General features: G+C 49.5%; 1 protein-coding gene across 1 annotated transcript in view; it reads left to right on the top strand.

Annotated features, from left to right (window-relative positions):
- Positions 1-27,219, top strand: part of LOC138448884 (zinc finger protein 567-like) — a 271,408-nt gene that overhangs the window by 112,635 nt on the left and 131,554 nt on the right. The window lies entirely within an intron of this gene.

The raw sequence follows: 27,219 nt of genomic DNA, 5'->3' as shown, positions 1-27,219 counted from the left end.
ACAGGGAGCTCTGGTACAAGATAGCTCCCCTGCTGGATTTTCTGCCGGACGACAAGAGGGCGGAGGCCCTTGAGATCCTCCAGGAAGGTGAAGTGGCTTCGGACCACGCCATCACCGTGGCGACGGACATCGCCGAAACTGGGTTCCGCCAGCTGGGCAACGGCGTTTGCCTTCGACGTCGTGGATGGCTCAAAGCTACGGACTTTCGGCAGGATGTCCAGACCAGAGTCCTGGACATGCCCTTCGACGGGAACAACCTGTTTGGGAAGACAGTGGACGATTCCCTTCAGGCCATCAAGGCGGATACTGAGACGGCCCGGGCCCTTGGAGTCCTGCAGCAACGACGGACGCCCTTTCGGAGCGGCGGAGGCAAGGGCGCCTCCAAAGGTTCCGGCGGCGGTTTCGCTTCCTACCGTCAAGCGGCCCGCTCGTCGTCGCAAGAGGCCTACAGAGGACGAGGCAAGTCTAGCGGACCCCGCCGTCGTCGCCAAGGAGGTCAAGGCGGCAAGGCCGCGTCCAAGCAGGATTGAACCGGCCGTGGGGTCGGGCCCCCACCGAAGCACCCCGGTGGGAGGCCGGCTGGCGGGCTTCGTCAGCGTGTGGGAGTCCATCTCCACCGACCGTTGGGTGCTGGACGCCCTGGCCCGGGGCCACGCGCTCGAGTTTCAAAGAAGGTGCCCGCGCGTCCCCCCCGTGGCCAGGAAAGAACTTCACGTCCCTCAACTTCTCCTGGAGGTAAAGGCGATGCTCAGAAAGGGCGCCATCGAACTCGTCCCAAAGAGGCTTCGGGGCTCCGGAGTCTACTCGCGATACTTCCTCGTGAAGAAGAAGACGGGAGGATGGCGCCCCATCCTGGACCTGCGATGGCTGAACAAGTTCATCAAGGCGCAGAAGTTCCGGATGGTCACCCTCCAGCACGTCCTGGGTCAACTGGAGGAAGGAGACTTCCTATCGTCGTTGGATTTGGAGGATGCCTACTTCCACATTCCCATCCTAAAGGGGCACCGAAAATTCCTCAGGTTCGTGGTCCAAGGGCGTCATTACCAGTTCAAAGCCCTTCCCTTCGGACTACGGTCGGCACCCAGGGTATTCACCAAGTGCCTCGCACCGGTGGCGCGCAGCTGCGCCGCGAGGGGATTCACGTCTACCCCTACCTGGACGACTGGCTCATCCGCGCCAAGACGAAGGAGCTCGCCGTGGTCCACACGGCAAGGACCGTCCAACTCCTCACGGACCTGGGATTCTCCGTGAACTACGCCAAATCCCACCTGGTGCCCGCGCAAGTCGCACTGTTTCTGGGAGCGAGGCTCGACACAGTGTCCCTTCTGGCCTCCCCGTCGGAGGAGAGGACCAGGACCATCTTGGGCAAGGTGCAACGGATGTTGGTGGCCGACGCGGCCAAAGTGAGATCCATCAAGTCCCTCCTCGGGATGATGTCTTCCTGCATCTACCTCATTCCCATGTGCAGGCTCCGGATGCGCCCGTTGCAAGAATTCCTGGATGCGCGCTGGATCCAGACGACGGGCAGCTTCGAGGAAAGGATCAAGCTCGACGAGAGTTTCCGACGAGCGATACGGTGGTGGGGCACCCGCGCGCATCTGACGGCAGGCATGGACTTCCAGACCCCAGCCCACCAGGAGACTGTGACCACGGATGCCTCCCTGGAAGGGTGGGGAGCGCACACCGAAAATCTGCACGCGAGGGGACTCTGGCTCCCGACGGAGAAGTCCCTGCATATCAACGTCCTGGAGCTCCGTGCAGTGTTTTGGGCCCTCAGGTCCTTCCTTCCGTCCCTCAAGGGCAAGGTGGTGAGGATCTTCACCGACAACACCACCACCATGTTTTACATCAGGAAACAGGGCGGAACCAGGTCCCCAGCGCTGTCCAAGGAGGCGCAGGACCTGTGGCATTGGGCCGTCGCCCAAGGGATTTGTCTGGTGCCGTTTCATCTGGCAGGGATAAAAAACACCATCGCCGACTCACTCAGCAGGGAGCTGCGCTCGTGCCACGAGTGGGAACTACGGCAGGATCTGGTGGATCGCCTCTTCCGACGGTGGGGCACACCCCAGATCGACCTGTTCGCGACGGCGACGAACACCAAGTGCCGGAGGTTCGCCAGCAGGTTTCCCCAGACGAGGAGCATGGGCGATGCTTTCTCGTTCCCCTGGGAGGGCCTGTTCCTCTACGCGTTCCCTCCCTTGCCTCTGCTAATCCGGCTCGTCAACCAGCTCAAGAGGTCACGGTGCAGGATGATCCTCGTCGCACCTGCGTGGCCGAGGCAGATATGGTTCCCGGACCTTCTGGACTTGTCAGCGTCCCCGCCGATCAAGCTGCCGGCGGACGCGGATCTACTCTCCAGGGAAGGAGGCGCCATCCTCCACCACGACCCGAAGTCGCTGAGCTTGCAGGCCTGGCTCCTGCAGCGCTAGAGTTTGGAGGATACGACATACCGGCCGATTGCAGAGAGGTTCTTGCAAAGGCCAGGGCGTCCTCGACTCTTAAATGCTACGGACACAAATGGAAGAGGTTCTCTGTCTGGTGCCACGCACAGAAGATTAACCCTCTACGGATTACGGCTCCCCAAGTACTGCCGTACCTGCTGACGCTGGCCAAAGCTGGTTTGGCACACGCGTCCATCAAGATTCATCTTGCTGCGATCTCCCGATACACCAGAACCACGGGGCGGACGTCCTTGTGGTCTCATCGTCTGGTGAAAGAGTTCATGAAGGGACTGTTCAGATCGTTCCCGCCGGTGAAGGCTCCGGCCCCGGCGTGGGAGCTCAACGTGGTGCTGACCAAGCTCATGGGACCTCCGTTCGAGCCTCTGCACTCGGCCCCGTTGAAGTTTCTATCGTGGAAAACAGCTTTTCTTGTGGCCATCACCTCCGCACGACGAGTGGGAGAGATCCAGGCCCTTTCCTGCAAGGCCCCGTACTTGACTTTCCACGACACGAGGGTAGTGCTCAGGACGCACCCCTCCTTCATGCCCAAGGTACCGTCGGACTTCCATCTCAACGAACCCTTGGTGTTACCTGTGTTCTTCCCGTCGCCTTCGTCGCCGGCTGAGAGGACTTTGCACTCGCTGGATGTAGCTAGAGCGCTGAAGTTCTACGTGGACCGCACGAAGGGGTTTCGGAAGACGTCACAACTCTTTGTGAACTTTGGACCTGTCAATCAGGGGAAGGCTCTCTCGAAGGCTTCCATCTCCAGATGGCTCTACGGCTGTATCATGTACTGTCACCGGTTGGCAAACCGACCGCTGCCTGGCCGTCCGAGAGCCCATTCCACCAGAGCGATCGCAGCTATCACGGCGTTCCTATCTGGTGTGCCCCTGCTAGACATATGCAGGGCTGCTACGTGGAGGTCGACGCACACCTTCACGAAATTCTACTGCGTCGACCGGGATTCCAGGGAGGAGTCCAGGGTCGGCCAAGCAGTGCTGCGCAACCTGTTCGCCTGAGGTGAGCCTGGTGAGGAGGTAAGATGCTTAATGTTGAGTTGATGTGATGCTTAATGTTGAGCCTTTGCCACCTCCCGTGGTTGTGCATGTGTGTACTGCTATGTATTCTTTATTCATGAGCATGTGAATCCATGCCAGACCCCATGCTGGAGAAGGAACAAGTTACTTACCTGTAACTGTTGTTCTCCAGCATGGGTCTGGCATGGATTCACATGCGAACCCTCCCGCCTACCCCTCTGCGGCTCTTCACTTGGTCATACTGCCACTTCACGTGCTTCCAAATCTGAAGATGGCTGCCAGAGGCGGTGCTTAGGTAGAGGGCAGTCATTGGCTGTGGTCAGTATGACGCAGAGACCAGTGATTGGTTATTACTACGAAAGACAGATCAGAAACGAAACTGATACTGGTTTTTTCTTTACCGAGGATTCCCAGCCTGACGACGGGGAATATTCATGAGCATGTGAATCCATGCCAGACCCATGCTGGAGAACAACAGTTACAGGTAAGTAACTTGTTCCATCCCCACCATTAATGCCACTCTGGAATCTCTTGCGCTTTTTCATTTTTTTAAATCGCACCACATTCAACATTTCTTATTTGTACTGTGATTTAAGGAAGGAAAAAACACCTTACTCAGGTAACTGTAATATATCTGGTAACTGTAGTAATTGCTCTACTATTGATATAAGCAATCTACTGATTACAGGGCCATTTTGGGTATTATGTAAGAAAGTGTGCATGTCCACATCTCTTCTGACAAGAGCAGGATAAGCTAGAAGAATGAACACAAAAACAGCAAATACGAGACGATGCACATCACTTTCTGGGAGGACCATTAAACTCAGCCAAACAAGTATTCAGTAAGAAACGAATCGGGGTACTGTTCACGTTTCCCATTTTTAACCAAATGTCGTTTAGGCATAATCAAAATATTTCATTATTTCTCTAAAGTTCATTTTTAAAGATTCCTGTAACTCCTGGCAAAGATCCTCACTCGTGCTATAATATCTATAAAGAGTGTCCATGGGGAGTTACAGTCCAAGTGCAAATCTGCATTTATCAAATAGCTGCTTTATCGTCCTTCTTCTTTGTCATCGATCAAGTCTGTACACGCTGAAATTCTTCTTCTTGTCTTGCTTCTGAATGGATTGTTGGGCGTGCTACGTTCTCTCCAATATGTAGCTTAACCTTGTTCAGGTGAATCCATGCTCGTCTGCCTTGGACTTTTATTGCTGAAGGAGTAACATTCTCCACAATCTATGGGTCATTGAAACGCAGCTCGTGCCACCTCCTAGTGAAGTTTCTTATTAGAACAGTGTCTTCAAGAAATAATTTTGGTGCTGATAGAAGTTCAGTAGGTCCGGTTGTTGAATGGTTTTCATCTGTGTTCTGAGACCGGCCCCCCTGGCGCTTGAGTTGATCTGAAATGACAGAGATACTAGCGGTCATACATGTCAAATACACACGTAGTTCATTTCCTAACATTTCTGCTGTATTCTGGGCATCACTTCTGCTCCTCGATGGAGGAGTCAAAGGCATTCTCATTCGTCTTCCTGTCACTAGTTTGTGGGGTGTGAGGTGATGGCAATAAAGCCATCCCTTTTTCAGTGTCAGCTTGAGCTTGCCATTTCTCTCTTAAGGAGGCCGTTGAGTATCGCACATATTCCGTTCACTTACAGGTGATAAGCAGAAGAAAACGTGCTTAATGCTTAGCAACAGACTTATCTGTTCAAATACTTAATTGACAAAATGTGGCCCATTTTCGGATGTCAGCACTTCACACACTCCCCATCTTAGAAAAACTTCTCAAACTAAAAACTTTGCTGCGCAAGTGGCATCAGGGTGTGTGCATGGACCTGCTTCGATCCACCTAGAGAAGGGACACACCACCACTATCCATAATTCCTGCTCTTCCTGTGGTGCACTTCCTTCAATTTACATTAATTGTGTTCTCGATAAATGATTAAATCCTTCTGTCATTACCATAATAGTGACTACTTTCTCCTTTACATCTGGAGTATCAAAACTTGAAATATCTGGTGAATAAGCAACCCTCGTGGCCTCTACATCTGCGACTTTGTTCCCGCAAGAGATAAAATCTGTGCTGTTAGTATAAGCGGCACATTTAACAACCGTTATGGCTACTGGGAGCTGTAGTGCCTTAATAAGCCTCTCCAATAAGGATGCGTGCTGCACTGGACTGCCGTCCACACAGAGGTAGCCCCTCCTTTTCCAACGCGCTAGCCCTGTGTGTACAGTTGACATCACATAGGCGGAGTCACTGTACACCGTCACTTCCTGCCCTGCATGATTCTCGAGCACGACAATTAGCGCTACCAGTTCTGCTGCTTGTGCCGAAAAGTGAGACGTTAGTGTTGCACTTGCTACCACTTCAAGCTCACCATTTGCTCTATGCCTTACTACAGCTGCACCAGAATGCCTTTCTCCCCTTGTTTGATCAATTTTTGAAGAACCATCAATAAAGAGAATCTCCCCTCCCGCCAAAGCATTCTCTTTTACACGCGGTATATCATCATTAAAACTCTGCATAATTTGCGCAGTCATGCACATGCTCGCCTTCAGCTACAAACGTGGCAGGATTCACTATTATACATCTGACAATTTTGATCACTGGGTTTGAAATGATCACTTCATATGCAGAAGCTCCCTGAGATGTCAATATGCCCTTGGGTTTCACTAACACAGCAAACAGAGCATGGTCAACGAAAAGGGTCATACAACAGCCCATTGCAATACTTGTGGATTTGTCTATTGCAAACGCGGCGTCTGCCAATGACTGTTCACAAGCAAATGTCCCCTCATTACTGGATCTAAAATCCCACTATAATAGGCTAGGGATTTGTACCCCAGTGTAGTTCTCTGTGTAAGTACTGCAGTCATGACTGTCCCATTCGTGTACAAGAATAAGAAAAACTGGGAATAATTGGGAATCGCTAAAAGAGGAGCTGTGCAAATTGCCTTCTTTAGCTCGTCAAACCCTTCCTCCATCTCCTCAGTCCATTCTATTTTCTTCTTGGTCACCTGTGCTTTCTTTAAATCCTGTAAAAGGGGTCTTGTGTATGAACTATAGTCAAACACCCAGGCTCTTACATAGTTACAGAGTCCCAAAACTGTTGCATCTGCTTTACCGTATGCGGTTTTGCAGTCTTTATGATCGCCTCAGCTCTTTCAGGTGTCACTTTCTTTCCCTCATGTGAGATCAACTGTCCTATGTTCAAACACCTCTTCTTGACAATACTGTAACTTCTCTTTGTCTACTTTATATCCTTTATCTGCTAGGATAGTCATCAATTGAATTGAGTCTTGTCTGCACTCATCTTCTGTCGTGCTACAAATCAAAATATCATCTACGTACTGTATCACAGCACTTTTCAAATCAATATTGCCTAAGTCCATCTGTAAGACCCTGTTAAAGATTGATAGGGACTCACAGTACCCTTGGGCAGCCTAGTATGTTTCAGACGAGTCTGGCAGGGCATAAATTAAGACAAGTCTTGCGAGTCCTTGTGCAACGGGATTGAGAAAAATGCTTTTTTCAGTTCAATCACTGTGAAATATCACGCTTCTACTGGGATACTGCATAGTATTGTCACAGGATTAGGAACCAAAGGGAACTCTGCTTCTACAATCTGGTTAATCGGTCTCATATCTTGTATAAATCTCCACGTCCCTCCCTTTGATTTTTTGATCGGATACACCGCAGTATTGCACAATGATTCTGACGGTACCAGAATACCTTGTTCCATCAGTGCTATGATACTCTTAACAACTCCCTCATCCACCTCTCGAGACATGGGGTACTGTTTTGCTTGAGGTAAAATTGCTCCTGGTTTCAGTTTTATCTTGACTTCCCCTGTCCCTTTCAATAGGCCTAAATCATAGGAGCCTGTAGTCCATAAGGTGCTTGGCACTTTCTCCAAGTCTTCGTCAAAAAATGCTGGACGCTGCCGCATTATCACCATTCGCTGTGGGATCTCCCTCTTCTCTATTCTGATCCAATATGTTATGCTCATAAAGAACACTGCTTCATCGTCTGATGGATCATCTCTAAACATGTCATTGTCAGTGACGTCGGTCAATCTACACCATTCCTCAATGGCAATCACTGTTCTCCACGGCCTATCCTGGTCATCCATTCCTTCGAGCATTGCCATTTCCCCTCGTACTATGGCTGCATCTAACTCTAGGGGGATAGTCTGTCCCCCCTCTTCGTCCATTGGTACCTGTGGTCTAAACAAGAATTTGTCAGGTATTTTCATTGTTCTTCCCAAGGTAGCCATGTTGATTGAATGCCCACTCCATAAAGAAAAACTTCTGGCTCCATCAGTACACCTCGCAGAGCCACTTGCCCTGTAAATGCCAGTATAAATTTGCCCACATTCATGCAATGTATTCCAGGAGTGGAACACACTATGCCTTTGTCAGTAAAATACATCGTCATATTAAGCTTTGTCATTAAGTCTCTTCCCAAAATGTTAACTGGTGTCTGCTGTGAATACAACAATGGGACAGACATGTCACATTCTCTTATAGAGACTGGTAATTCATCAGTAAAAGGAACTCGACTTGTAGCTCCAGAGAACCTTTCAGTATTCACGGAAATTCCCGACAATGTATATTTTCCCTTTCGTATACATGAGCGTGTAGCTCCAGTGTCTACTAGAAATGAAAAAGATTTGCCTCCTATCGTCACACTGACCATTGGTTCCTCTTGGGGGTCTGGTGTCACTGATAGTACTGAACACATCAAGTCGCGCTGTGAGCTGTCCTATTGTGGATACATGCATACTCCTGTACCCGTTAAAGGATTTCCTCCCACCACAGTGACGCTCCCTATTCTAGGTGTCAATAATTGTCCCGTATTTGCATTCCGCTGTATCTGCATGGGGGCGTGCTGCGACTGCCCTTGTGGGCGGATTCAATGGTGCTGTCTATGGTTGCTGTGCCTGTTGCATTTGCGGTGCTTGTGCTTGATAGACCGTCTGATCTTGGGCAAACCCTTCCCTAGCTTGTGTGCTATATGCTGGAGGATAAGCTGTCCTCCCTTTTGAGAATTGGCCATTTGAAGGGATTGTGTCCTCCGACGTATTCCTTATCTTAGATATCTCTTTCCAGCTTTGCTGGCCTCGGAAACATTTTTCTCTAGAGGGCGCTGCACGTCGACGTCCGCCGAGTCGATGTCCCTCGACAGCTGCCGTATCGACGTCGACGTCATCCTGCCTATAAAGGCCGCGCGCAGCGTCCGTTGCTCAGTTCCGTTTTTCCGCGCTTACTCAGTGCCTCGGAATATCGTTGCTCGGTTTCGTAGAGAATTAATCCAATTTCCTCGAGATATTCGATCCATACTCGATGGCTTCCTCGTCGGAACCGACGACCCCTCGGTCCGGCTTTAAAAAATGCCGAGACTGTGGGAAAAAGATGTCGCTGACTGACCCTCACAGAGTTTGTCTGTGGTGTTTGGGAGCTGAACACCATTGTTCGGAGTGCGAGGACTGTATGTCCATGACAGCTAAGGCCCTGAAGGAGCGTAGGGGGAAGCTGGAAAAAGGTAAGACTTCTAAAGCTTCTTCTTCCTCGACGAAGTCGAGACATTCGTCTCCTCGTCACCATTCGCGCTCCAGGTCTCGAAGCAGGTCCCATCACTCCTCGAGATCGAAGCACTCGAAGAGGAGACGTCGAAGATCCCCTTCTTCGTCCTCCTCTTCCTCTGTTTCACCAAAGAGAATCCCTTGCCCCACGAAACATAGTTCCCGGGCTGAATGGGAGGAATTCCGCAAAAATATGATGAGCGTCTTCGAGAAAGCGGCCTCGACCCCCTCGAAGACTGCCGAGAGCGATGCTCTGGTCGAAAGACCCAAAGGTCCAAAACGCCGCGAGTCGCAGTACCCGGCGAAGGAAGCTTCTCGAGTGCGTCACGAACCCTCGAGTAAAGCTAAGACCTCGAATCCTTCTTCGAAGGTTCCGTTGACGCCGTCGACGAAGGTTCCATCGACGCCGAGGTCGGCAAGGAAAGTCACGGTTTCGGCGCACCCAGTGGCTATCCCCAGGTCTTCGATGACGATGTCGTCGAGATTGTCGACATCCTCAAGTAGAATCCCAATTCTATCGAGGACCTCGAGGCCTCCGCCTTTGTTTTCGACGCCACGTTCGAAGCCTTCGACGTCGGCGTCGACGACATCGACGTTTTCGAGGCCGATTACAACAAGTTTGGCACCCTCTGCCTTGGAGATGGGTTTCACACCCTTTGTGAGTTCAGACCAATTGAGAACAATGTCCTCAATTATGGAAGAGGGAGAACTATCTGACCAAGAAGAGACATTTGAGTTGCAAGGATCTGCAACCCCAGTTCAAGAGGAGTTATCCTCAGAGGAACGCAGATTAAAGGAACTCCATGATTCCTTACGTGAGGCAAGTGGTTTAGACACTTCCCCTGAGGTGGAGTTCGCTAGGCCAGACCCGGGGGAGCATGCTGAAACCCCCTATAGAGCCTTAATGGCCAGGATCACAGAATTTATGGGGTGGTCAACACCTTCACAGGCTTTCCAACAAGATGACCTCACGGATATTCTTGATAAAGGTCCACAGGAGGATCCTGTAGTACCTTTTCATAAAGCTCTTCAAAGAAAAATCATGACGAACTGGGAAACCCCAGATGTCGTCCCGGCAGTAAATAAAAAACTGTCTACTAAATACAGGGTATTTTCTGCAGACCCAGAGTTTTTGTCCAAACACCCATCCCCAGAAAGTCTGGTGGTATAGGCAGCATCTTCTACTGACATCAAGACTGCTTACCCTACCGTCCCACAGGACAGGGACGACAAAAAATATGATGCTATGGCTAAGAAAGTTTTTTAGGCATGTAGCATGGCGTTAAAATCTATTAATGCTACTTGCACCCTTGCTAGATTCAGCCATACACTTTGGGAGTGTGCTTCTACAGCGGCTGACTGCATCCCGGAGGGAGAAGAAAGGGAGGCTTTCCTAAATATCATACAGGACGGTAAAGACGCTATGTGCGAATCCCTCCAGACAGGCATTGATTCGGCTGACAGTATCAGCAGAGCAATGGCGGCAAGTACAACAACCAGGAGATTTGCTTGGTTGAGAAAGTCTGGTTTTGCCCCAGATGTGCAAGCCAGGCTCTTGAACATGCCATTCGATGGCTCTTCTTTGTTTGGGAAAAAGGCGGATGACAGTTTAGAAAAACTGCAAACATCAAAGGCAGCAGCAAAATCCCTAGGCGCTGCAATCCATCAGACACCTTTTCATCCCACAGGATCCTCTGCGAGAGGCAAGTCCTTTTGCTTCTACTCCGCATTCGGAAGAGGTAGAGGACGACCGGCTCAATGGGGACAAAGAAGAACTACCCGAGGTGGACGGGGTAGATATTCAAAAGCCGCAGCAACAGCAGGTGCCTCTTTACCATCGGCATCTGCATCAGCTGCCCCAAAACCACTCTGAGGACTTCCCTCACAAGACACCTGTAGGAGGCAGGTTAACTCAACATCTGGCGGAATGGCAGGCTATCACGTCAGATGCTTGGGCATTGGAGACAGTTGCACAAGGTTACTGCCTGCCTCTCCTACGCATACCTCAGTGTCATCCACCGGGGATCAGCTCTCAAAAAGCTCCAGATCCGCTCCTCTTGCAGGAAATTTTAGACATGCTAGAGAAAGGTGCCATAGAACCGGTACCTGTAGCGGAGAGGAGCAGGGGCTGGTACTCCCCTTACTTTCTCATTCCAAAGAAAGACGGAGGACTTGCGAGAATTGAACAAATTCCTCAGGAAAGACAAATTCAAGATGGTAACTCTTTCTCAGATCCTCCAGGCCCTTCAGTTCCAGGACTGGTTGGTATCTCTGGACCTTCAGGACGCTTATTTCCATGTGCCAATCCATCTCAAACACAGGAAATACCTGAGGTTCGCAATTGGCAACTCTCATTATCAATTTCGAGTGCTGCCATTGGGTCTTCACCAAGCTAATGTCAGTAGTGGCTGCAAGTCTAAGGAGGGAAGGGATTCACGTCTACCCCTACCTGGACGATTGGTTGATCAGGGCTGTATCTTCGGAACAAGCTCAGATCCAGCTAAATCACGTTTGCCACACCCTGCACAGACTGGGCTTCTCCCTCAATTTAAATTATACCATTGCAGAGACTCCAGTTCATCGGAGCGATCCTGGACACTTCCCTGGGAAAAGCCTCGCCAGCAGAGGTGAGGGCTCAAGATATTCTACAGATGGTTACCAAGTTTCAAAATGCCCAACGTCTCCCAGCCTTCGACTTTTTGAGGTTGCTAGGCCTCATGGCATCCTGCATTTTCCTAGTGCCAGAGGCTCGCCTGAGAATGAGATCTCTCCAGTGGGCACTGAGAACTCAGTGGTCACAATCCTCAGGGAGAATGACAGATCTTCTTCAGGTTCCCGACAGGGTGGCTCGAGACCTTCAGTGGTGGGCCTGTCAGGAGAACATTCTGAAAGGAGAACAGTTTTGGCAACCCTGGCCGGAGATAACAGTAGTCACGGATGCCTCACTCACGGGGTGGGGAGCCCACGCCAACGACTTGACCATCAGCGGTCGTTGGTCTCCATCGGAGTCCAGACTACATATCAACCTGTTAGAGCTGAGGGCCATCAGACTTGCGCTGAAGGCTTTTCTGCCATGTATACAAGGAAAGAATGTCCTGATAATGATGGACAACACAGTGGCCATGCATTACCTCAACAAAAGAGGAGGCGTAGGATCACTACCTCTGTGCAGAGAGGCGATGCAGCTCTGGTTTTGGGCAATCCAAGAAGGAATCTCTCTATCGGCAGTTCACCTAGCCGGAGAGAAGAACTTGACAGCGGACGCTCTGAGCAGGCAGAGCACAGTCTCCCACGAGTGGGAACGAGCTCAGGAAGTCCTTCAAGAGATCTTCGCCCTTTGGGGAACCCCTCAGGTGGATCTGTTCGCCACCAGTGTCAACAGGAAGTGCGATCTGTTCTGTTCAAGTGAATTTCCCCCGAGAGGAGCTCTGGGAGACGCGTTCATAGTGGACTGGGGGTTTCCGTTTCTGTACGCGTTTCCACCGGTCCCTGTCATTCCTCAAATGATCAGGAGGTTAAGAAGATTCCGGAAAACCACGATCCTAATTGCCCCGGATTGGGCCAGGAGAACGTGGTACCTGGACCTTCTAGACTTGTCCATCTGCCCTCCAATTCGACTTCCACTCAGAGAGAATCTGCTCTCACAGAAGGGAGGTCAGGTTCTCCATCCAGACATCAAAACCCTCAACCTTCACGCTTGGCTTCTGAAAGGCTGAGGTACAAGGATTGGGACCTCCCTGATGATGTTATGGAGGTATTGCTTTCGGCAAGAAGGCCAGCAACAAAATCTTTATACCGTTGCCGTTGGAACAGATTTTGCAGCTGGTGTAGAGAAAAGAATATCGACCCCTTTTCATGTGGTACACCAATGGTTTTGTCCTTCCTACTCTATTTAGCGAATTCAGGCCTTCAAGTTGGCACCATCAAGGGCCATCTCGCAGCGCTATCCATCTTTAAGCGCACTGCGGAAGAACCATCCTTTTTCAAGTTACCCTTGGTAATACAGTTTCTAAAGGGGTTAACTAACGTTTATCCCCCAAGACCATTCCAGGTTCCCCTATGGGATTTAAACTTAGTCCTAACTTTCCTGATGGGCACACCTTTCGAACCACTCCACTCTTGTTCGTTAAGATTTCTTACCCTTAGACTGTTTTATTAAAAGCACTTACATCTGCCAGAAGGGTGAGCGAGTTACAAGCTCTTTCTTGTAAACCCCCTCATACAATCTTTCACAAAGACAAAGTTACTCTGCAAGTGAAGCCTAATTTCCTCCCAAAGGTGGTTTCTGAATTTCATATCACTCAGAAGATTACCCTTCCATCTTTCTATCCTCCTCCTCATCCGGGGAAAGAGGAAGAGAGGTTACACAGGCTGGACCCAAGAAGGGCTTTAAGTTTTTACATCAGTAGACTGGCTAGGATAAGACAAGCAGACCAGCTGTTTGTAGGCTACGCAGGTCACAAGCTGGGGTTACCAATAACTAAGCAGACCATTTCCAGATGGATCATTTTAGCCATTTTGGAATGTTATAAACTGGCAGGAAAAGAGCCCCCTCAAAATCTTAGGGCTCATTCGACCAGAGGTATCGCAGCTTCATCGGCCCTCAAAAGAGGAGTGCCGGTTAGAGACATATGTGCGGCTGCCACATGGTCGTCCGTCCATACCTTTACACGGTTTTACAACTTGGATTCCTCCTCCAGTCAAGAGACTACATTTGGAAAGGCAGTATTGTACTCTATTCATCAATAAGAGGAAGCATGAAGTCAGTACTCTCACCTCCAATAACAGAATACTGCTATGGGAGCCTATCTAAGATAAGGAATACGTCGGAGGACACAATCCCTTCGAAGAACAAGTTACTTCTTACCTTGTAACGTTCTTTCGATGGGATGTTCCTCCGATGTATTCCTTATCGACCCTCCCATCCATCCCCGCAGTACTACTTCCCTTGTTGTTGCAGCTTACGCTCCTTCAGGGTGATTAGTCTAGTCCAGAAAGAATTATTGTGGGCTACAAAACGGAACTGAGCAACGGACGCTGCGCGCGGCCTTTAAAGGCAGGATGACGTCGACGTCGATACGGCGGCTGCCGAGGGACATCGACTCGGCGGACGTCGACGCGCAGCGCCCTCTAGAGAACATTTTTTCCGAGGCCAGCAAAGCTGGAAAGAGATATCTAAGATAAGGAATACATCGGAGGAACATCCCATCGAAAGAACGTTACAAGGTAAGAAGTAACTTGTTCTTCTGTATGAACCCTTGACTCCCGCATGTGCGTGCAATGTGTCCCGTCATCCCACAACTCCAACATATAGGAGGAGCCCTTCTGACTAGTCCCCCTTTGTTGAATCTTCCTTGCGCATTCTGATTCTCATTCTGCGCATTCTAAAACCCACCTTGATTGTTTTGGAATCCACCCCTACCTCTGTAGCCCATGCCTCTACCTCGTGGTATAAACCCATTCCCTCCTTGGTCCATCTGGCGCTGATTATTTGCCTGCGATGTACCCACTGCTTGCTGAATGCCCAATCCTTCTCCGCTTGTCAATACTGCCCCTTCTATGGCATATTGTGACAATTATTTCTGCACTAACTTGACTTCCTCAAGTTTTCTAGCCTCTTCTTTCTTCTTATTTGTCTCCTGAAACAGCCGGAAGTGATGCACTATAGTCAACTGTATTTCAGCCCATGGCTTTGCTTCCATTCCCACTAACTTCTTGAGTTGCCTTTGTACTTGCTCGGGCAACCATTGACATAAAATGTGGTAAAATACTGCCACTGTTTTCCCCACTGTTCCCGTGAGTCCAGCGCTCTTGAATGTCCTAGATGTAAGCAAAAGGATACTTGTCTTCCTTCATCTTACGTGTAATAATTGCACCCATGTCTGATGTGTCAGGATACTGCACCCTGAGAGCCCTCCAGACATCTGCTCTACAATTATTAAAAGGTACTCCATCGTGTGCTGTGTTCTGTGCTGTTACACTTGAATATCCTGCTCTCTTCCAAATGTCATCAGCTCTTTCCCCACAAATGGCTGGTAGGAGACTCTTAATGTCCCCTATGGCCAGTGTGTTTCCCCCTGTAATTTTTTCTAATTCATAAATCCCGCTTCCCGCACCCGCTGTCAAAGTGGGGAGTTTGCACCTTTAGTTATCCTTAACCATTTGTGGCTATGGAATGTACTGTGGCCTCGCTCCTCCTTTTTGCAATAGGGGAAACTGCGTGAATCCTCACCCGCCATCAGCTCCCATCGTTTGCCTATCCATAGTAGGGACAATGGTTCCTGATTGTCTCCTCCCCGGTAGTTACCCTAACCTGCTTACATATGGTGGTGAGTCACCCTTCTCGCTGTACGATCATCCTTTGGAATGATGCCGATATGTTATAGGGTCTGGCGTCCTAGCCTTAGGTTGCTCTAGATCAGACCATCTTACTTACTTGTCTGCTTGCAAGCTTCCCTTGAGGGCACATGCACCTCCTCCCTCTTCCCCTCGGAAGGATTCTCTCTCTTCGTCTGACATATCTAGTCCCCAACTATGGTTAACAAGTTTCTCAAACAGGTAACCACTTTTGAACCCCCCCAATGCAATGTAAGTTAACCCTTTCCCAGCTATACAGGTAAGGTATGTATCGATTTTTGGAGGGATAGTTAAAGCACAAAGTCAGAGGTTAGAAGAGTCTTCAGGGAGCCAGGACAGCCAATGTGACTTAACCAAAGTCTAGGGGAGCCGAGGCACTTCTTGAAGGTAAGTAAAAGTCTTGCACAATGTTATAGAGAGTTTTGTTGGAAAGGAAATCACTGTTGGGCCACAAGCTGGGAGGCTTGTGAGCTTGTGAAAGTCAAAGATGCAAGCAACTCTGCAAAGGGCATCCAATGCAAGTCTCAACTGAGAGCAAGCAAGCTACACAGATAAGAGGTAAGTACCGCTTAGTTCACAGTACCTTAAGTGTGAAGAAATGCTTCCAGCTGGCTTCTGTTCCTGTTGTTGGTCCTGCAGATCCTGTTGTTACTGGGCCTCGCTCATGGGGACAAGAGGGAGGACGTCTGGGGACTCCTGCACTACGATTCAAAGGTCGGCGGCAGCAATGGGGAAAGTTCAGATCAGCAGCACTTCGCGGTTTCAGCTTCTTGTGAATAGCACCACCGCGGCTCTTGGACACCTTGTGGACTTTCCTTGCTTCTGGGGTCCAGCACTCTGTTGAGGTGGCTCTGGCTTGGTCAGTCCTGCTTTGAGGTAGTCTGGACGATCTTCCTGGAGCTCGGGTCCTGCTTAAATACTATGCACACGATTCTGGTGTTCCGGTCCGCTGGCACTCGGTTCCTTAAGCAGCAATGGAAGTATAGCCAGCAGAGTGAGGGGTTCCAGCTAAGTTCGTATTGGGGTCGATTGGTCTCACCAACCCAAGGGGGGAAGTCGTCCTTTGCAGGGCTTCTCTAGTCCAGGCGAATTCGGAGCTTCAGCACCACAGCAGGGCTTCATCGGGCAAACCAACAGTCCAGGAGTTGCAGCAAGCATCTCTTCCAAGTTCTTCTTCAAATTCCTTCGTCAAGTGGTCGACTCTGCCTTCCTTGCAAAAGACCTCACCTTTATTCAAGTCGTTCCCATTCATTCGCAGCCTAGCTCTCAGTGACAGAGCAGGGTGGCTGTCCTCCAAGGAAAATGTAAGTAGAGTCAACTTCACTTTACTACTCTTGGAAACAGTAGTTATCCAAGAGAAGGTATTTAAACCTTAGCAGAAATCCAAAGGACTTCTCTGTGGCACTGCACTGAGGGTGCTGTGTGTAACAATGTAAAAAGATGATGCCTATGCAGTTTGTCAGACTCCAAAATCAAAAGAAACAGTGTTCAAATCAAATAAATATGCATGAGAGAGTGGTAAAAAGGTCTCACTCTCTCCAGGATAAGTCCTAAAGTCCAGCAAAAGAGCTGGTGGTCTCTAAGGTAGAAGGGAATTAGCACATTTCTGAGAATTATCCCTAACAATCACACCTAATGTGACTGCCCGTTCCATGAATGCAAGAGCAAGGATGTGCCCTGAACCAGACTGGGCAAAGTGCCTTTGCTGCAGCGTTGCCTTAAATTGCAATCGAAGCAAAGCCTATTTACCAGGAAGGTACTGAGGCAGAGTAAGCATTTCCAGAGGTCTTCAAATGTTAATAATGGGGATCACGACCCCAAAAAATAGGGGGGGGCTCATTCACAAACACACAGGGGCTGAACAAATCTGAAAGTGTAATACACTAATTTAATTCAACTGGCCTTCCTAATAGAAGAAAATGCAGAACACAAATGAGCATTGTCTTTCAAAAACAGAATCATCAATACCTGAAAAGTACCCAGTTAGATTTTCCCATAACACTGCCATAAAGTATAAAAGGAGCACACCTTTTAAACCCAAAATATGTATTACACTATTCCATGGAAAAGAAAATACCAATACAAGACGTGCTTTGAAGACACTTGCAAATGGTTTTATTGGCGAGTGCCCTCAGTGCTTGAGGACCTGGGATCAAATCCTGGTGGCCAAACACTTGACCAACCAAGCTGTTTATTGCATGCCAGCCTCAAAAATGCCCAAGGGGGATACCGTCAGCACTGTGGAAAAAGTGGGTGGATGCAGGATCAAGGAGAACATTGTTCCACATCCATGGACCTGGTAAAGAATCACAACCAATTTGCCCTCTGATCTTTATCGCTCCTCACCCTAACATTTGGCTTCCAACAGTGCTCTGGTTTATAAAGAGGACTTGAAAGGTGTTCCCTCAATATAGGAATCCTTATAGAAATATGTTAAACAAAAATAGTACAACTGTTGCGTTATTTTCCCCCATCTTGAAGACTACAAATCCCAGAATGCAATTCCACAAAATGATCAAAATCACTTGCAGGCTGTTTTTCAAGACATAGGGCCTCATTATGAGTGTGCCGGTCTGGTAACAATGGTGCCGGAAAGCCTACCGGCACTGTTGTTACTGGACTGGCACACTCTGAGTCTGCGGGATGGCACCCGCCCGCAGACTCTCATGGAAGCACCCGCTAACGGTCCCAGTGCTTCCGTCATCCCCATCCCCATTTCAGTCCTATGGGACTCAAATGGGAATGGAGATTAACGATTTTCCAGGTTGTGATCCCCCGTTGTTTCCGTAAAACCTGGCGCCGGAAAGAATCACAACTCAGGCGGCAGCTTGCCGGTTTTACTGTCACGGCTACCGCCGGAGTTGTAATGAGGCCTATAGACTCATAACAAAAGTGAAACGTGACATATTACAAAAAAATTAATGTATTTGGCACACCGAAAGCAAACAAATGAAAACTACAGAAATAGTTCAAAACTCTTTTTTGTTAACATATTTTAACTATCTTCTGTATCATCAGATTTGGGCTGCAAACTAGTTTCTTTTTTAGATTGAATCTGGTATCCTGGATTGGCGCTGGTCACGTCACACAAGGAATCAGGCACACCATCCTACACAACTCCTTCCCTTGCCCATCCCCTCTCAATCCCTCTGACTCAATTATATTATGTTCATTCCATGACAATGATTTGTTTGAACAATTGGTAACTTACTACATATGTGTAATTTGATCCATGTTGGAATGTTAACAAATCAACTATGTTTGTCACCATATTGTCTAAACGATTCTAGTGCCCTGTTTTGAAAAAGACCTTGTTATGGTCGAAACACGTTTCACACTTTGGGCACATTGATGATTTAAATGTACTTTTCTAAACATGCAATGTGAGTTGTTTCATTCAAAGAAGAATTTAGGCAATTATCCTGATTACTTGTGTGACGTGACCAGCACCAATCCAGGATAACTCTGGAATCTAGTTTCACAGTGTTAAGGCTTTGGGTATGCCCTATTGGTACCTGGGGCAGCTTAAGATCACGGCTTCCATACTAGCTACAGACCTATTTTTGATTAATTTTTTAGCGCTGATCCGTGCAGAGAGAGCAGAATTACCCAGTCTTTTTTATGCACTTTATGCACTTTCAGAGTAAAATCACCCTTTTCAATGCCTTCTTCAAAACAATGGCTCTTAAATGGACCATTCATTGTAAAGAACCTCCACTTTAAATGCTCTGCTAAAACAAAGAGTGTGCCAAGTCCTGAGAAGCCCCACACGGTCTGTTAGGCTGAAGGTGGCAGAAGAGAGTGAAAGAGGGTTGGAAGCCGACAGTGCCGCCGCACTGAAACAAACACCTGAAACAGCCCTCTGGCTGGAATCAGCGGAGCCCTGTATTACTTTGTATTCTCTTGGCAGCTGGTGCCTGCGGGCGCCTAAGAGCATGGGGCCCGAGGCAAGGACACATACTGCCCTTGCCTCGGGCGGCCTTGCAAACCAACTGTAGAAGCTTAATGTGCATGCTTCTCGTCTGTTCTTCTTCCTTTTTTCATATCTCAAGCCAATCTGAAAGCTTATCTCAAGGCGCCTGTAAAAGGCTACATTCCCAGCTTGCCTTTGTGATGTGAGCACAATGGGCACTAGGCAAGGAGACCTGATAGAGCACGCCCAAGTTGAGCCTTCCCTTTTATCCCACTTCACAAGCTCTAATCAGTTTAGAGCCCTTACCAACGGGATCGATTGTGTGCTTGGTGGCCTTCACCCTCGTTAGAGGCTATGGCCTTTTTGTCGGAACCACTAACTTGGGCTACTATATCATAACACAAAGTGGAGCCCCCCAAGGGGGTTCTAATGCTTCATTAATGGTCCTTTCTCTCTTTATGCACCCTTTACTTTACCTTGGCTCCATAATTAACTTGAGTCAGTGAAGTATTCTTATTTTTATTTCTAACATCCCCTCTATTGTTGATTTTATTTTCGCATACTTTTTACAGGTGACACATAAGCAAGAATTTTTAGAATCCCTACATTCAGTGCAACATTCTCTTTCTATCTTCTTTCTCTGCTTGGATCTCTAGCTGCATTTCTTTAAATGCATTTATGCTACCGCTGTCTGTATTACAGTCTAGCATTACAATAGATGGAGGAGGGGGTGGCCTGGAGCTCATGGCGGGTGGAAGCTGAGTCGCCGTGCTCCGGCCGAGACGCTGTATCTTGATCCTTTTGCCTGCCTGAAATTACATCTGGGACAGAAAGAACCGGTTCCGAGGGAAGGAGACCGGCCCCGGACACGATCCTGTGGTTTTCTCCTGGGTTTGGACCTCCAGACCCACTGATTTTCCCTGCAAAGGTCCCCCACTGCTGGCGGGACCCAAGATGGCGGCCATCTCCTGAAGCCGGCGCCGGAGGAAAACTCTAACCGCCTTTGCAGCGAAACCGACCCACAAGCTGCAGCCACGACCGAAAAAGGAAGGAGGAGCCCGCCCCTCCACCCGGGTCCGATCTGCTGTTGCTGCAGCGGCTGACTGGGGAGACAAGCGGGCGCTCCCGCCCAGGAAGACTGGGCCTGGGCCCTGGGCTCTGACATCCATAGCGGCCGAGGAGTGAGAACCGAAGAGACACCGTGAGTGGACACGCTGACCCCTTGGTGCAGGGAGCCCCACCATCGACATCAAAAGAAGGTGGAGGTGAGGAGAGCACTGGGTGAGGGCATAAACCAATCGAAAACCCCCAGCATAGGGGCCACAGCGCCGCACCATCAGCGTGCTGTTGTACGCCCCGCCGAGAACTTGAACGCTGATCCCAACAGGCCGATGCCTTTACAGAGGGGCTCCCACCCGCTGCCTCCCTGTTGATCCCTGGAGACCCGTGAAAAACAGTCCCCACATGCTGCAAGCTGACCACCCCGCCCCCGGAACCATAAGCTCCCCCAGCCCACACACTAAAATCACCGGGCCGGTGGGAGCATTGCTGAGGAGGGGACGTCCACTATCATCTATCCACACATAACCGAGTGGCGTCTCTGAACGTCCCTCATCATGGCGGCCAAGATTAAGACGAAAACAAGCACCATGGACACGTATGTATCTGCTAAAGCGAAAACTCCTCCGCAGCCACGCACTTCCACCCCCGAACCTCCCCAAGCAAAACCGGCGGACTCCCCCGAGAATCAAGCCCAGGTACTGGAGGCAATTGCATCACTGCGCACATTTATAGATTCCAGAATCGGGGAGTTCAAATCCGGGCTACAACTCATGCACCAGGATGCCCGCAACTTAACAGAAAGAGTGACCACTGCCGAAACAACCATAAAAGAAACGTCAGATGACACAGCGGAGCTGAAAGCTAAGGTGCTGGACCTGAAACGAAAGGTGTTCACACTTGAGGCCAGAGCTGAGGAGGCTGAGGGCCAGGCCAGACGCGCCAACATCAGAATACTTGGGGTCCCGGAAGGAAGCAAGGGCTCAAATCCGAAGGAAGCGAGGGCTCGAATCCGACAGCCTATATAGAAACCCTGATACAACAGTAGGTGGGTGCTGGAAGACTAATGCAAGGTTTCTCGATCGAAAGGGCGCATAGACCACTTCAGAAGAGACCCCCGCCGGGGTCGCATCCTCGCCCTATAATCGCTAAAGTACTCAGCTTCCAGGATAGAGAGACCATCTTCTGGCACTCCAGAGAAGAGGGCCTCATTGAACGTGGGAGCTCCAGGATAACGATCTACCCCGATTACACCCCGAAGGTCCAACGAGAGAGGAACTCATTTGTGCCGATTAAAGCCCGGCTCAGGCAACTGAACCTGAAGTACATGCTATTATACCCCTCCAGACTGAAAGTGATCCACAAGGGGAGGGCGATTTTCCTGGAATCCCCAGCAGCTGCCAACATGTGGCTGGAAGACAACAATCTAGCTGCAGATAAGGATCCTCAACCCACGGAAAACTGAAGAATGCCCTGCGCTTGAGACATGGACACATCCATGACTCATAAAGCTAACTCAGATGCAAGGCAAATGACCAAAGAGAAAGTAAAATCACCCAACAGTCAGCTACATAGATGTGGCCCTCGCTCGGCCCACGCCAGGCACAGAGGCCTACCCCCACGAACAGTTCAGGACAGGCCAGTTGCCTGACCGACCTCCCTCGTGCCTGACACCCGGATGGGTCCTGACGGTATGAGAGCGCCTGAGCACCAGCAGGAACTTGTCGTTGCTGGGCGCACCAGTTCCAGTTTTCTTAATCGTTTCGTTCACACCACAGTCCTTGAAATATTAAGAAAGGTGAACCATGGGACCGGAGGTCCTTGGGGGCCGAGGATGAGAAAACACCGGAACCCAGGAGGAGAGCCTCATCACCCGGAGAAGGGGCTGCCCCGTGAAATCTGGGGCGACCGGAAAGATGAAACCAAGACACCAACTCAATGGCACTCCAATTTAAGGTGATGACCTGGAATGTGAGGGGTATGGGCACCTACCTGAGAAGGAATCGGATCCACTCTTACCTGCGCAGGAAAAAGGTATAGATAGTGATGCTTCAAGAGACCCATCTCACGGAAGAATCCACAGCCAAATTATCTGAAAGATGGGGTGGGATCGGAAGAGGGGCGCCATACTCCAAATTTGCTAGAGGAGTGTTCATGTGGGTGAACCCGACAGTGCCCTTCCAGCTACTGGACTATAAAGCCGACAAAGAGGGCAGATATCTAATACTATGGGGAACTATCGAAACCACGCCAGTGTGCCTGGTGAACTCATACTTACCACAACACGGAATACCCTCACACCTCGAAATGCTTAGTGCTAAAAATGATTCTTCGCAGAGAGAGTGCGTTCATATGGGGTGGTGACTTCAATTGCATCAGGGACAGAGCTATGGACAGATCAGAGCCCCCCCCCCGTCTTTTAAATAGCCCTGCATCTAACGTGCTAAACACCACAATAGAGCAACTCGACCTAGTGGACATCTGGAGGGAACAACATCGCACTGAGAGGAGCTATTCTTATTACTCGGCCCCGCACAAGGTTCATACGAGGATAGACTATTTGTTCATAGATCGTGAGCTGGCTCAACAAGTAGACTCCACAATGTATCTAGGCAGAACCATATCCGATCACTCTCCGCTGATTATGCAATGGGCTCCTAGAGGATTCAGACCACCAATCCCGCTATGGAGCATGCCACCGGCAGCACTCACAGACCACGCATTGAAGGAGGAACTCGCTGCTAAACTCGAGGAATACCTAGACATTAACACAGGCTCAGTGTCAAGTTGGAGCACACTATGGGAGGCCATGAAGGTTGTGACACGGGGAGAAGTCATATCCGGAGCTGGTGGCATCCGCAAGCATTTGAAGTCGGAACTGGAGGATCTGGAGGATAAGATTACACACCTGGAATACGAAATCGACATCACGCCGGACACAGAAATAGAACTGAAGGGCACCTGGGAGGAATGCCTTTTGGCCTGGAATAGACTGTCTAAATTCGACTACACGACCTACATAGCCAGGGCGCACAAAGAAGCAGATAAACCTGGTAGAATGTTGGCCTGGCTGTGTAAACGCGAGTTCCCAAGACACCTCCCAACCGAAATAACAGATGAAAGGGGGACAACCCACAGGACACAACAAGATATTAACTCTGCATTTGCGGCCTTCTACTCCAAACTGTATGCCCACGACACCAAAATACCAGTGGAGGACATAAGGGCTACACTGGCAGAGATTGAGCTCCCAAGGCTGACGGAGGCCCAAAGCGAGCTACTGGACGCGGAAATCACTCCAGAAGACGTGACGGAGGCGATTAGATCGCTAGCCACCTGGGAGTGATGGGCTTCCGCCAGAATTCTATAAAGCGTATGAAGCAACCCTCACCCCGATACTTCACAAAGTGTATATGGAGGCATACGAAAACGGAATCCTACCCAACTCCATGAAAGAAACAATCATCATCCCTATACTTAAACCTAACAAACCTGTCGACAACTGTGAATCATACCGCCCAATCGCCATGCTAAACTATGACTGCAAGATCCTGACCACGATACTGGCTAAGAGGCTGGCAAGGGTGGTAGGAACCCTGATTCACGAGGACCAGAATGGTTTCGTTCCAGGACGCAATACTACCGCAAACCTGAGGAGGCTCCAGCACATCATGGCAGAGACCTATGATCGAGATGAAGACCTAGCGGTGCTATCGCTAGACGCCATAAAAGCCTTCGATTCCATCTACTGGGAGTGGCTGATCGAAGTACCAAGGGAATTCGGCTTTGGCAAGGGCTTTGTAAAATGGGTCGAGGTACTGTATAATTCACCAGCAGCGAGAGTGAAGACTGGAGGGACGGTGTCCAAAGCCTGGGCGATACAGCGGGGCACGAGGCAGGGATGCCCGCTGTCCCCGATGTTATACATACTGGGCCTGGAGCCAGTGGCCGCCTATTTCAGGAAACAACACTTTGACGCGGGCATTGAGCTGGGCAGTGACCACTCCATAATATCCATGTACGCGGACGACGTCCTCCTGTATTTGAATAACCCTCAGCTCAATGCACAAGTCGCGTTGGACATCCTAGACAACTATGCTCGATACTCTGGGATAACATTTAGCAAGCTAAAGTCGTGTGCGTTTCCACTGGCCAGACTCACGGATCTGGATAAGTCCGATCTACCAGACGTCGGGATACAATGGCAATTAGAGAAGTTTAAGTACCTAGGAGTCGATGTGTGTCATACCCCTGTACTCGCGCATGAACACAAAGCAGTGGGTGCCCTCCGCAAATCCATGAACTTTTGGTCAAAGCTACCACTGGCAGTGATGGGCAGAGCGGCAATAGTCAAGATGATAGTTCTCCCACGTTTTTTATATCACTTCACGAACGTCTGCTTCTACATCAGACCTCCCTTTTTCAAAAAACTGGACTCTCTAATCAAGGACTTCATATGGGGGTCATCCAGACACAAGCTCTCTTTACCTACACTTACGCTCCCGTACAAGGAAGGACGGATACAACTACCCAAACTGCAAAGGTACTATCTAGCTGCACAGCTCAGCCACGTGACGAAATGGCTCTCCGATGACCCGTCAGCTGAAGTGGGGCTCCTGCGACATGCGACCTCCAAGCTATTCCCCAAAGAAATGCTTTGGAACCCGACGAAACAAACATCTGAAGTTCCCATGATTGTTACCCTGGGCAGGCAGATATGGGCCAGAACTGGCTTCCTTCGGCAATTAAAACATCCCTACAATCCCAACACCCCCATTCTGGCGGATGTATGCAAAACTCAGGCGGACCTAGCGACAGCCAGGAAATGGGAGAGAGCCGGAATCTACACACGGGGAGACCTGTTTGAAGACAGCATGTTCAGAGAACTTGAATCGCTACAAGCTAATGAAGGCATCTCGAACACCCAATTCCTGTGGTACCACCGCCTCAAGCGGACAGCTAGGGCACAATGGCCTGTCTGGCCAGAGGAACCCCCACCGGACCCCCTCCTCCAGGAAATGTACGACCTAGCAGATGGTTGGAAGCCGGTCTCCCGCTTATACATCAAACTGAATGATAGATCCAATCCAAAAAGCGCATCCCTGAGACATAAATGGGAAACCGAATTGGGGATCACATGATCTGACAGTGAATGGGAGCGAATATTACTATACCCCAAAGAGGTGTCGCGGAACATTAGATTCAAACAAGTTCAACTGAATGTGCTATACAGAACATACATGACCCCACTAAGAGTTGCAACCTTTAACAAACAAGCATCTCCGAACTGCCCCTGGTGCGGAAATGACAAAGCGGACATGATCCACATGTTCTGGACCTGCACCAAAACGGCGAAATTCTGGTCCATGGTAGAAAGCACCTGCACCAAAGCGGGACTCACAAGATATGAATGGAACCCAAAGGAATGCTTACTGGGAGCCCATCCCAGACTCAGCTAATACAAACACCTGGTCAAACTAATGGACCTAGCCTGCATCCTCGCAAAAAGGTCCATAGCTATGGCATGGAAATCACCAGGGGGCCTGAGGCATGGACGTTGGCTTAGGGACCTGGAAAAGTGGACAGAGGCAGAGACCAGAGCCTGGCAAGATGGAATCAACTCAAGTGATGATAACTCCAATGACACCCTAGAATCATGGAGGGCCCTGTTGCGTGACATTCAATATGCTTCGGATCACAAACCCCCCTGAGTTCTCACCCCTACCAGAGACTTGCCTGGGGTCTACCCCCAAGAATGGACAACCCGGAAACTCAACCCCCGTGACCTTGGGTACACCGACCACCAGCCCCCCTCCCCCTCATCACAATTAAGAACAATACGTTGAGCTATGAAGACTGTGGTAGTTAATTAGTTGTTGTTCGTTTGTTATGTTACCGTTTGATGGTTATTATGTACTTATATAAATGCCAAAAAATACGTTTTAAAAAAAAAAGCATTACAATAGATGGATGCCTTATCGTTAACCTGTTCTTTGGACCTTTTTATTGATTTTGTCATATTGTCGCCTTGTAAATCTGGAGTAATTCTCCATCCATGCTTTTGTTAGCATTGAATGTAAGTAGGGGTTTTGTCGGTCTTACAGCCAGGAACCTAGAGTGCAGCATATGTTATAAATGCACTATTCCCGTTGACACCCTTTATGGTGTTTCCACTGTGTGCTCACATTTCCAATTTTCTCCTTGATATGCATTCATCCAAGGATCCATTTTAGGAATAGGAGATTTGTAACCACCAGAAGCTTAATCTTTTCCGATTAGTGCTGAATGTACAGAACTATTTTCCATAAATAGCAAAGAAATACAATCCCTAACCGAGTTTGCGATGACCTAATTACATATCTCAACCCCTCCACACAATACATGTGTGTTTGGGATAAGGGTTATAGAAGGTAAGCGGGGGGTCAAGGAGGTTTTGGTGAACACCTCCCCCCCACGAAGAGTAACAAGGGAGAGGGAAAAAGAAACAAAAACAATTTGTAAAGTTGGGTCACAAAAAAGGAAGGGTTGTTTGTTCTTCCATTGTTAGTGTCATGCCCTCCATCCGACCCACCAGTGATCCCAGTTCCCCCTTGGCCCGGATTCACCCCCCACTTACCCTCCGGGGCTCACTTTGGCGGTCCAGACCGGCTCGCACACAGCTACAGCAGCAGCTTCACGCTACTACTCCACAGTCACGACTGCGACCATTTCTTCATTGGCAGCTGCCGTGGAGATTAAGCCATCAAAAGATCAGGTTCGCTTCTTTACATCGTGCTGCTGGCGCTATCCGATTGCGTGACCTAAACTTGCGGTCCCGTGAC

This window comes from Ambystoma mexicanum, chromosome 1p (assembly GCF_040938575.1).
Source record: "Ambystoma mexicanum isolate Mex_15411 chromosome 1p, UKY_AmexF1_1, whole genome shotgun sequence".
In the NCBI taxonomy this organism is placed as follows: Eukaryota; Metazoa; Chordata; class Amphibia; order Caudata; family Ambystomatidae; genus Ambystoma; species Ambystoma mexicanum.
The sequence above is the reverse complement of the archived record's forward strand: the minus strand, read 5'-3'. Positions and strand labels throughout refer to the sequence as shown.